This window comes from Leuciscus leuciscus (genome assembly GCF_965113295.1).
Source record: "Leuciscus leuciscus genome assembly, chromosome: 6".
NCBI classification, from domain to species: Eukaryota; Metazoa; Chordata; class Actinopteri; order Cypriniformes; family Leuciscidae; genus Leuciscus; species Leuciscus leuciscus.
This window is the reverse complement of record NC_138730.1, coordinates 32,670,676-32,683,752: the sequence shown is the minus strand read 5'-3', so window position 1 is coordinate 32,683,752 and position 13,077 is coordinate 32,670,676. Positions and strand designations below refer to the sequence as shown.

General features: G+C 41.4%; 1 long non-coding RNA gene across 3 annotated transcripts in view; it reads right to left on the bottom strand.

The window, feature by feature from the left end:
- LOC309500425 overlaps positions 1-13,077 on the bottom strand; it is a 149,413-nt gene that overhangs the window by 10,934 nt on the left and 125,402 nt on the right. The window lies entirely within an intron of this gene.

Genomic DNA, 13,077 nt, shown 5'->3' with positions numbered 1-13,077 from the left:
GTATCCAAACAAAGAACCGCAGTATTTATTACGCAATGGTGCACGATCCACTGATGATCGGTTTCAGTCGACCAAATCACAAACATCCACTGAACTCACTATTACTGCTGTACGTCTGTCAGATTCAGCTCTCTATTATTGTGCTCTGAGGAGCCCAGTGATACAAAACATGAAACCTGTCGTACAAAAACCTGAAGCTCTTTTCACTTTGAACGAATCTAGTGAAAACCACAATCACAACCCCAATCTAATGTAATAAAATATGTGGTAACACCTGTGTGAGGTTGAATTAGGCCTGTTAAGAAATTGATATGAAATTAAAACTTTTATATAAAATATTCTGCTTTTATTAGTATACAATTATTTAATAAAATAATATAATTAGAAAAAAGACACAGATATTACAACAAATCTTCCTTTGTCCTTTGCAATTACAGGCATGTTAAAATTTAATATGACAAAGGAGATTGACAAAACTTTTAGTTTACATTTAGTTTACATAATCAATAATTCCATTCTTGAATATTCTTGACCATTAAATGTCTCACACTGACAAACTAACCGGGCATTGTCTTGCTCGAATAGAATTCAAACTTCTCCGCAGCAAATGCAAAACCACATGTTTTCTACATTCATATGTGACCATATTTTATTTCAATAAAATGAATATACATATTTTCAGTACAGTTCAAAAGATTAAAAAAAAAGGTAAAAACCTTCCACTTTGTCCTTTTTTTTTTTTTTTTTTATCTGACAAAAACAATGTGATTTCAGAAGTTGGCCACAGTGTGGCATAATCTGTGATGTTGGTGGGAAATATTAATTTAAGATCGCACTGTATGTGTGTAACCTCTGCAAACATTTCTGCACTGGAATATTTATTAGACTGTTATAAACTATGTTAATCTGATGGGTGAGGAATTTGCTTTATTTGGCTGCTGTTCTCGGCATGCAACTTGTTAAATGTAACAAATTTGTATTGTCTTTAGCACATCTGTGAAAATTGATTTGTTTGCTTTTTTATATTTATTGACAGTGCAATACACAAGATTCTGGTAAGATTCCCAGTTTACATGCTCTAGACTCTCAACTGGTTCAAGCAGCTGCAAAATAGAGTTTAAATCTCAGTTGCACAGGTGGGGCATGTTGTAACACGGCGTTACATTGTGCCCCTAATAGAATACACAATTCTATTCTATCCAAACCATGAAAAAAAGGTGAATAAAGACTGAGAGTTAAAGTTCAGAAATTATGAATTATTATTATGTTTTGAACTATGCTGTATAGCTGTTTGCAGTGTGTTTGTTGTCAAACTCAAACATTTGTTTTTACGAATAAATTCCATTAAAGTTAATAATTGTATTTTATTGACAAAATGTATTAGTTTGTCTGTATATTTTTTTTGATTAGATCAGATAACATTTTAAGCTTTCATATGGTCATGTTACAATGTGACCCTCACATGTTAGAAATGTACAAACTCTTTTCTCTGTCAATTCAGAATCTCAGTGTATCTGACACTGCTGTGCTTACTGTGTTCTGCTGCCCACTGTCACTCATATATTACATAGACATCCTTACAGAAACTAAGAGCTCTAAAGTGTGCAGTTTCTGACATGAGCCTTGTGGCGAGGGGGGCGTGGTTTTGCGGAGTCTGTAGCGGGAGAGAGAGGACGGAGCAGAGCGGAGCGTAAGTAGGTCAAGTGCAGATGATGAACACCTGTGTCTGATTTCAGTAATTGGCGTGGAGAGACCGGATATAAGCCGGCGTGAGAGAGAGAGTGGGAGAGAGAGACGAGCTGGGACCTCGTGTGCGGACTGAGAAAGACCGATCAAGAGTCATCGAAAGAATATTCTGAGTTATTGTGTTTTGTGGCTGTGCTCATGCACGGTGAAGGCACTTTGCGTGCACCTTTTGTTTTACCTTTGAGAAACTGAATAAATCGAGTGTCCCAGCTCAAGCCGACCCCTGTCTTCTTCCTTCCTCACTATTACTGGACTGAACCTCATCACACTGGTGCCGAAACCCGGGAAGGAAGAAGATCGCCGCCGCCATGCAGTCCCCGCCAGGTACGCCATTTGCGGACATCATCCAGTCGCTCGCCGGTCTTCATCAAGAGCAACACCAACACCTGCTGGCGATCAAGGAGGAGCAAGACAATCGATTCGAGGCGCTCCTCCGATCCCAGCATGAAGACCGCGAGCTGTTCCGGAGCTGGGTGGACCGGGAGGTTCGGGCCATCCCCTCGCCTAAAGACAGTCCATCTCCTCTGCCGCTCAACAAGATGGGTCCTCAGGATGATCCAGAGGCATTTCTGGACTTATTTGAGAAATCGGCAGAGGATCGGGGATGGCCCACGGAAGACTGGCCAATGCGGCTTATCCCTCTGCTGTCTGGGGAAGCGCAGATAGCCGCACACCAACTGCCAGTCAAGAATCTCCTGGTCTACCGGGACCTCAAGCGTGCCATCCTCCAGCGGGTCGGTCGGACCCCGGAACAACATCGACAGCGGTTCAGGACCCTGACACTGGAAGAGTCCGGCCGGCCCTTCGTGATGGCACAGCAGCTCCGGGACTCCTGCCGCAAATGGCTGATGGCCGACGAAAGCGACTTCGAGGATGTGATCGATCGTGTGGTACTGGAGCAGTTCGTGGCCAGGCTGCCTAGGAAGACTGCACAGTGGGTCCAGTGCCACCGCCCGACGTCGCTGAACCAGGCCATCCGGCTGGCGGAGGACCAGATGGTGGCGTGCCCAGGGGTCGGCGAACCCCTTCCATCGGCATCTCTCTCTCTCTCTCTCTCTCCCCCTTCTCACTCTCTCTCCAAACCTGTTCCTCTCCCCAGGTCATGCGGAGGGCTCCCGCCGAAGCCAGCACCGAGATGGAGGACAGGCTATTCCACAGAACCCACAGCGGCTCCCAGGGCTCCTCCCAGGGGAGGGAGCTCAACCACTGGATTCTTCACCCCACAAAGTCCGACACCGCTCTCTCCACGCCAATCGCTTGACCCGCTTCCTGCCGCCAGGGCGGCGGTAAAGTCTGGGCCGGCCTGTTGGCGCTGCGGGGACCCAGGACACTTCATTGACCGATGTCCAGTGATGGAGGTGGGGACATTAATCCGGGTCCCCGACGCGCCACAGGCTGCCCTTGATCAAGCTGGCCTATACCAAATACCAGTGAGTATCAAGGGGGGTACATATCAGGCTTTGGTGGATTCAGGATGTAACCAATCCTCCATACATCAAAGCCTGATTCAACCTAGGGCATTGGATAATAGCCGCATGGTTAAGGTTCGGTGTGTGCACGGGGAAGTGGTGAAGTATCCTATTTTGCCTGTGGATATTCAATTTAGGGGAGAAAAGCATAGGGTGGAGGTGGCAGTTAACCCGCACCTCCGGCATCCGATAATTTTGGGTACGAATTGGCCCTCGTTTAATAAATTATTGGGGTATTTATGTTCGGATGCTTCTTGGGGGAAAAGAGAAGAGAATAGAATAGCGGTTGCACAGTTAGGAGAAGCTGAATCGGAACCTCTGGAGCCTGTTTCTGGGGAACGGAGTGCTCTGGAGCGAACCATACTCACTGAGCATGATGATTTTCCCCTGGAACAGTCCCAGGATGAGACGCTGAAAAATGCCTTTGATCAGGTTCGTTCTATCGACGGTCAGCTTCTTCATCCTGACCAACCGCTCTCCTACCCTTATTTTTCAATTTTAAAAGATAAGTTGTATCGGGTGACCCAAGACGCCCAAACAAAACAAGATACAACCCAGTTATTGATTCCTAAAAGCCGTCGGGAAATGCTTTTCCAGGCGGCTCATTGTAATCCAATGGCCGGGCATTTAGGTCAAACGGCTACACTAAACCGTCTCATGGCCCGGTTCTTTTGGCCGGGCATTCACGAGAATGTACGACGATGGTGCGCGTCTTGTCGTGAATGTCAGTTGGTAAACCCACCGGCCACCCCAAAAGCACCATTGTGCCCCCTACCATTAATGCAGGTCCCCTTCGAGCGAATTGGTATGGACCTCATCGGGCCATTGGAACGGTCAGCGCGGGGACACCGCTTTGCACTGGTTCTGGTGGACTATGCAACGCGGTATCCTGAAGCAGTGCCGCTCCGTACTATTTCCGCTAAGAGCGTGGCGAGTGCACTGTTTCAACTAATCTCCCGGGTGGGAATTCCGAAAGAAATTCTCACCGATCAGGGCACGGCGTTTATGTCACGTACTATTCGCGAGCTTTACGAGTTATTGGGCATTAAATCGATTCGAACCAGCGTCTATCACCCTCAAACGGACGGGTTGGTTGAACGATTTAATCGCACGTTGAAATCCATGATTCGTAAGTTCGTACACGAAGACGCCAAAAATTGGGATAAGTGGTTAGAGCCCCTCTTGTTCGCTGTACGGGAGGTCCCGCAAGCCTCCACGGGGTTTTCCCCCTTCGAGCTTCTCTATGGACGTCAGCCCCGTGGGGTATTGGATGTCCTTAGAGAGACTTGGGAGGACGGACCTTCTAATAGCAAGAACGAAATTCAATATGTCCTGGACCTGAGAACAAAACTCCACACTTTGGGGCGGCTATCAATGGAGAATTTGTTACAGGCACAGGACAAACAGAGTCGGTTGTACAACAGGGGCTCTAGACTGCGTCAATTTACACCGGGAGATAAAGTGCTTGTATTACTCCCTACTTCTAGTTCAAAATTACTCGCGAAGTGGCAAGGACCCTTTGAGGTCACACGGCGAGTTGGTGATCTCAACTATGAGGTAGCTCGAACAGATAGGGGCGGAGCACATCAAATATATCACCTCAACCTGCTAAAAAAATGGTCTGAGGCCGAGTCAGTGATGCTGGCGACGGTAGTGAGTGGGGAGGAGGATCTCGGTCCAGAAGTGAGTTCAAAATCTCAATCTCTCGCTCTGGCCCCTGGAGGAGACCACCTCTCACCCTCACAGCTCACTGATATAAAGTCCATACAAGCAGATTTTGCTGATGTGTTCTCACCCCTGCCTGGTCGAACAAATCTCATTCAGCACCATGTTGAGACTGAGCCGGGCGTGGTTGTTCGCAGCCGGCCGTATAGGTTACCAGAACACAAGAAAAAAGTTGTTCAAAGTGAATTAGAAGCCATGCTAGAAATGGGAGTGATAGAAGAATCCAACAGTGACTGGGCGAGCCCGATAGTTTTAGTGCCTAAAACGGACGGCTCAGTACGGTTCTGTGTGGATTATAGAAAGGTGAATGCTGTGTCGAAATTCGACGCATATCCAATGCCTAGGGTTGACGAATTGCTTGATCGACTAGGTACTGCTCGTTTTTATTCGACACTGGACTTAACCAAGGGTTATTGGCAGATCCCCTTGTCTCCCATGACCAAAGAAAAAACAGCTTTCACAACGCCGTTCGGATTACACCAATTTGTTACTCTTCCGTTCGGGTTGTTCGGGGCTCCAGCGACTTTTCAGCGTCTGATGGACAGAATTCTCCGGCCGCATGCTGCATATGCCGCTGCATACTTAGATGATATCATCATCTATAGTGGTGATTGGCAGCGGCATATGCAACACTTGCGAGCTGTCCTGAAGACGCTGAGAAGGGCTGGGCTCACGGCCAATCCGAAGAAGTGTGCAATTGGGCGGGTGGAAGTAAAATATCTGGGCTTTCACTTGGGTCATGGACAAGTGCGTCCCCAAATTGACAAGACGGCAGCAGTTGCGACTTGTCCAAGACCCAAGACCAAAAAGGAGGTTAGACAGTTCCTGGGGCTAGCGGGTTATTACAGAAGGTTTGTGCCTAATTTTTCGGACACCGCTAGCCCGCTGACTGATTTAACTAAAAAGGAGGCACCAGATATGGTTCAGTGGACGGAGCAGTGTCAGCAGGCTTTCACCCAGATAAAGGCTGCTCTGTGTGGCGGTCCGCTCTTACATGCTCCTGACTTTTCTCTCCCCTTTATTCTACAGACAGACGCGTCGGACAGAGGGTTGGGCGCAGTCCTGTCCCAGGAGGTGGAGGGTGAAGAGCGGCCGGTGCTGTACATCAGTCGCAAGCTCTCTAAGAGAGAGACGATGTACAGCACCATCGAAAAAGAATGTTTAGCCATCAGATGGGCCGTTCTCACCCTCCGCTATTACCTCCTGGGGCGGGAGTTCACCCTCTGTTCGGACCACGCTCCCCTGCAGTGGCTCCACCGCATGAAAGATACCAACGCGCGGATCACCCGTTGGTATCTAGCTTTACAACCTTTTAAATTTCAGGTGATCCACAGGCCGGGTGTACAGATGGCTGTAGCCGATTTCCTTTCCAGGAGGAGGGGGGGGGAGGCTGCAGACCGGATGGCTCCCCGGCCTGAGTCGGGCGGTGGGGGTATGTGGCGAGGGGGGCGTGGTTTTGCGGAGTCTGTAGCGGGAGAGAGAGGACGGAGCAGAGCGGAGCGTAAGTAGGTCAAGTGCAGATGATGAACACCTGTGTCTGATTTCAGTAATTGGCGTGGAGAGACCGGATATAAGCCGGCGTGAGAGAGAGAGTGGGAGAGAGAGACGAGCTGGGACCTCGTGTGCGGACTGAGAAAGACCGATCAAGAGTCATCGAAAGAATATTCTGAGTTATTGTGTTTTGTGGCTGTGCTCATGCACGGTGAAGGCACTTTGCGTGCACCTTTTGTTTTACCTTTGAGAAACTGAATAAATCGAGTGTCCCAGCTCAAGCCGACCCCTGTCTTCTTCCTTCCTCACTATTACTGGACTGAACCTCATCACAAGCCTTTTTTCATGTCAACATCCTCCAGCAGTGGGTGGAGCTGATCCACACGGTTGAGAATGTGAGACAGTCAAACAGTTATTCAAATACATTCTATTCCATCACTGTCTCTCTGAAGACATCATGTTTCTCTTTACCTGGATAAAAATACATCTAAGCCTGATCTTCGTCTGTTTTCAAAAGCTACAAAAGTGATCAAACGTGTGGATCTGGAGATCTCCTCTGCTGAAGTGTCAGACTCTGCTGTGTATTACTGTGCTCTGGTGCCCACAGTCACAGGAAACACTAGAACACTGTACAAAAACCTGATTCACAGTATTGCATTTCAGTTACACAAAGGTGTCCATTTTTACATGCTATAAAAAACTACACTTAATGGTGGTTTCAACAAATGTTTAAAAGTAGCTTGTTCATTAAGTACCGTCAATCTACTAAGTAAGAGATAATTTATAGTCAACCATGTGTAAATTAATATGTGGATATTACATTTATTTTACAGTTAAAGTTTGCATTGAATTGATTTTATAATCTGACCTGTATCTATGTCATCTTAAAGTCCAACAACAACATACAGAACAATTGGATAGCAACAAGTCAAACACTGCAAAATATATAATAGCAATATAATGCTGAAGTCATCTGATGTCATTTAATTGCAAGACGATCAATAACTGTAAAGTTTAGGCCAGATGATGATGAGAAAGAGTCCCAAAATAGTTCAAATAAACAAAATATTTATTAAACAAACAAACTAATGTAATTCACTGGCAAGAAGGCAACAAAACAGCATGTAGACACGGCAATACCCGATAATCAACTGAATACAAGGAGGAACTTAAATATACAATGATAACAAACTAAATGACGAACAGGTTTGTTGATGGCATGAGTGTCCATAGTAACTAATGAGTGGCCGGAAATCAGAACAAAGGGAGCCGGTAACTGAAGAAAAACAAACTAACAGTCCATGAATGAAACTAAACACAAACATGACAATAACTGAGATGCAAGACAGTCCCAGTTTCATCTGTTTGGAACAAGAGAGTGAGAGTTCACATTGTGATACGAGTGGCTTGAAAGTAGAGGCAGTTTCAGTTACTCAGATAAGCAGACTGACATACAACACTGCTATGGATGATGGCAAATATTAGCAAATATCAGACTTCTGCTGAATGGAATTCCCAAGTAAATTGAAGACAATGAAGAGTTCAAGGAGCGATTTCAAGCAAATCTCAGCACAACTTCCTTTCGACTGGCAATCCAGGATATGTGTGTGTCTGACTCTGTGTACTACTATGTTCTGAAGCCCACTGTGACTCAAACACACTAAAAAAACTTGGAAATACAGTCCTAAATTAAATATTCTTGATTTGTCTTTGGATTAAGTCTATCATTTTAAAATATTTCACTTCATATCATAAATCGATTTACCCAATTTTAAAATTTGACAGGAACTTAAGCCTATGAATTATATTTAGGCATTTCTTGTCAAAAAAAATCCACAGTGATCAATATGCTGTCAAAACACATGCATTGAATGTATTTGGTTATTACTATAAATGTATTATGATATGAGCAGAAATCACATTTCAGTGCACATTTCTGTCAAAATAATGCACTTGCTATATATAAACCTATTGAGCACCAGAAGAGGGCGATATATCATAACATCATTCAGCTGTTCAAAGCAGGTTTATTATTATATCTTAAACTAAAATCATAAAAACACATTTTTGTTACTTGAAATATACTAAATGTCAAAATATTTAAAAAACAAAAACAAATTTCAGCTAGTTGCCAAAGCAACATTTCCCATTTCCCACGAGCATTGGGGTTATTATTATAGTTTTTTTTTTTATTTTATTTTTTTTTTTTTTAATAGCAATACAATGAACTGCATTTTGTGAATAAACTAAATGAGATTTCTAGATTTGTTTCATACCAAATATTGATCACACAGATGCAGTTCATGTCAGTGCTGTGTTCTCCTTCTGTGCAGGAGGAGCTTGTGTGGGTTTGAGTAAAAGCAGAGTGATCATTAAACTTCTCACAGAGCAAACATGATGATTATTTGCGCTTTTCTTCTGGTATTTTTGATTAAAAGTAAGTGAAAGTGAATTTTTGGACATTTGTACAAACAATATTTTTAGATATACTTTTGTTTAATGCTATAAAGTAAATGATACAAATTCAGTTTGATTATCAGTTATATTTTACGGTTTGCAGGTGACACAATGGCACAGTCAATAACACCACAGACAAACAGGACACTTGCATCTGTGGGACAAAAAGCCATTCTCTCCTGTAAATATGAAGGAACCATAACTAATCTGCACTGGTATCGTCAATATTCCAGATCCAAACCAGAGTTCCTGGCTTGGATTTACCCACAAGGAGCCACAAGTAACCCTCTTCCTCCTCGCATTTTACCAAAAGTGGACAAAAATCTTGTGAGCCTGGAGATCTTTAATGCTGAAGTATCAGACTCTGCGCTGTACTACTGCGCACTGACGCCCACAGTGACAGGAAACACATCATCACTGTACAAAAATATCCTCAACAATAAATCATGTGTCTTATGATTCTTGAAATCAGTCCTGCACTTAACTGATGTGAAACAAATTAAGTACTGATTACCTTCTAATTAATGTTTACATTATTTATAACACTATATTAATATAATTATAACAATAACAAAAGATACATGATAACAGCAAATCATTTCAGCATATTTTCATATTTTTCTACCATTTTTCTACCATTTTTTTTTTTTTTTACTTTCCCAATCCCAACATAAAATATAGCACAGATGCTGCTATTTTCAGTTACCAGAGTACATCCAAACTTCAGGTTTTATGCCAATGGTAATAAGAGTGATGAGTTAATACAATTATTTTAGTTTTATTTTAGATTTCTTTGTTATGTTTAACCCAATACTTTTTTATGTCTGTCTTAGGCAGATAAGAGCGTAGTGCTCATACATTTCCACTAGAGGCTGTTGAGATAAAGAGTTCTGGTATTTGAGTGAACCTTACATTTTTCCACCATGAATATCACACCAAACTGAACAGCTCAGGAATGACGACACACTGGCAAAAGGGTTTAGAACCCTTTGTTTTCTACAATTGTTCATGATCAGTATAATTAACTCACATGAGAAAGTTTGTTGTTTTGCATTCATTCATCACAACAGATGCCACAAAAAATACATTTCAAAACCTTCATATGTCTGACTCTGCTGTATTAGGCTACTGCACTCGGTACAGAAATGAGTCCCTAATATATGCGGCCATTTTATAAATAAATAGTTTCTTTAAAAAAAAAAATTAAAAATTTAAAACAATTATCCCCATTACATTCAAATTATTTTCCCTTTCAAGACATTCAAGGTCTGAGTTATATTTACTGGAAGAGGTGTGTCTCTAAGCACTGACTCCTGTGATCTTGTGAAACCCCTTCAGAGTCTGTTACAGTGAACACAGACAATGGTGCTCCTATCTATTATTCCACTCTTTGTCTTTGCATGTAAGTATTTCATTTTCTTGTACTGCATCTAAATATTCTAAACAACCACAATGTGAGGAGCTTTAATTAGTGTGGTATTCATATAACTGAAACATCACTGATCACACTTGACTCATTCTAAATAAAAAAATTAATTGAGGATTAAAAGCTGATTTCCTTTTGCAGGTGCCACATATGGAAATGAAATTAAACCAACCAAAACTGAAGAGTTTGCTTTTGAGGGTTCAAGTGTTACATTATCCTGCAGTTATTCTTCTGCACTGACTTTATTCTGGTACCGTCAATACCCACGATCAGCTCCTGAATTCCTTGTGCCCATCGTATATGGAACAAAAGAAGATAAGAAGTCTGATGTAAATCCCAGATTCACTGCTAAACACAACAAAGAAAAGCAAAACCATGTGGATCTGGAGATCTCCTCTGCTACAGTATCAGACTCTGCTGTGTATTACTGTGCTCTGCAGCCCACAGTCACAGGAAACACAAGAACACTGTACAAAAACCTGACACATGTGAGAAGAAAAAACTAGGAGAACATTTATATGAGAATATAAAATCTATAAAGATGCATTAGTGTGTTTTATTTGCCAGACTACTCATATTATAAACTTCATGTGCTGCCATTTTGAGAAATCAGAAATATTTATTTATTCATTTATTTATTTATTACGTTTGCAATACAATATTAAATGTCTTTTATGAATATATCTTTATGATTAAAATTAATATTACAAAATCTATTAAATAAATTTTTTTTAAGGAAATTGAAGTGACATTGGATAATTATGTTTAAAATTGATAGAAATGATATTGTGCTATACTATATTTATTCTCAAATAATCAAATTGATCATAGATCAATTTTCGCTGTAGTACAATCCATAAAAATAAAAAAAACAGACAAAAACATTAGAGATTGTAACTGGATCATTGTTCTGTCCTCAGGTGTGAAATGTAAAACTTATGATGTGTCTCAGAGAGGAGGGACTACACAGATCTGACACAATCTGATCACTTCAGACTCTAGAAACAATTCAGTCTGAATCATCTTAAAGTGAACACAGTGCACTGCACAATGGATATTTATTCAGTTATTCTCATATACAGTCTGGCATGTATGTATATGTTATATGTATTATCTATTGTTAATGATGAGTTTAATTAAAACAAAACTAATTCAAAATGTACCTTTTCTGTATTTTTTCAGCTGCTGTGTCTGGAAACATCACACCGAAGAAAACAGAGCTTTTTGCTGAGGAGGGATCAAATGTTACATTATCCTGTAGTTATTCCTCTGCAGATTATCTATACTGGTACCGTCAGTATCCCAGATCAGCTCCTGAATTTATTGTGCACATCTTTGATGGTACAACAATCACCAAAAAGTCTGATGTAGATCCAAGACTGTCTGTTAAACTCACTAAAAGGGAACAAACCCATGTGGATCTGGAGATCTCCTCTGCTGAAGTGTCAGACTCTGCTGTGTATTACTGTGCTCTGAGGCCCACAGTCACAGGAAACACATCAGCTCTATACAAAAACACTTTACCCAGTGAGAGAGAGCAAGAATATCGCTGATACAGTTTTAAGTTGAAAATTATATCACATCCATACAACACACAGTACTTTCCTTCACTTTGTCATGCACCAAGTAATCCAGCCTAATAGATTTTGACACAAATATGCTATATAAAGTGTCAAATGATAATCATATTGTGCAGGCACATTTCTGCCACAGGGCAGCAGTGTTGTTAAATGTTCTTACAGTTTTTCCTCAGTCTCAGATCACTCAAAACTTGTTCAACCTCCACATCATATAGTCACTTGTGCACGTCATAAAAGCCATTTATCATTCTTTTGAACAAATTGCTAATGCTTTGGTATGTTCATGCAAATGATTTTGTACAATTGTCTGCAGTTTCCTATGAGCAATTACTTTGTCATGTTGAACAAAATGTATTATTCTGGTTCTCTGTTAAATAGTCTAACCCCCCAAAACATCAAGGTAATAGTTAATTGTATAAGTCATTAAATGCAAAATGGTTGAACTAGTTGTCATAATCTATTAAGCATATTTTCTATACATTTCTAATAGACTTTTTTTTTGTAAATTTGTGCTGAATTGATGAATAGCACAGGTGAATCTTGAATTTCACTAATAAGGGGAATGTAAAGTGTTAGATCAATCAATGTTCAACCAGTTCTCTAAAATAGCTCAGAGGTGCATCTCAAGACCCTTCGGTTGGCAAGCATATATAGTAGACAAAGCACAACACAGTGTTATACTGTAATTTCTGACAAATGGAAGAACAACAAGAAAACAAACAGGGTCAACAGTCAGAAAGAAGAAGATAAGTAAGTGGAAGGGTAGGGAGGCAAAACAGAGGAAGAGGTAAGAGACCAAGGACATATGCATGTTTCTGATGAAATAAGATAAGAATAAGAAATAAGAAACTATTGTGGACTATGTTCTCATTCATGGCCTTACAATGGCCGAGGCGGGCCGAAGGGCAGCCGAATGTTGGGAGAACAATGTGTCCTCAAAAATTCAAATGTTTTGTGGACAGAACAGGTGTGTAATCCAACAATGTACATTGTGCTGTAATACTGTATAATTTCTATAACAGTTCTTATTACTGTATATTTCATTATACAGTATATATACATTCATTCTATACTGTAACACACACATAATTCATTTTGACTACCTTGCTTGTTAACTCAAGGACTTGTCATTCTGATGGCACTGATATGTTCATTGATGTAAGTACTTACTTAAAACTAAGGA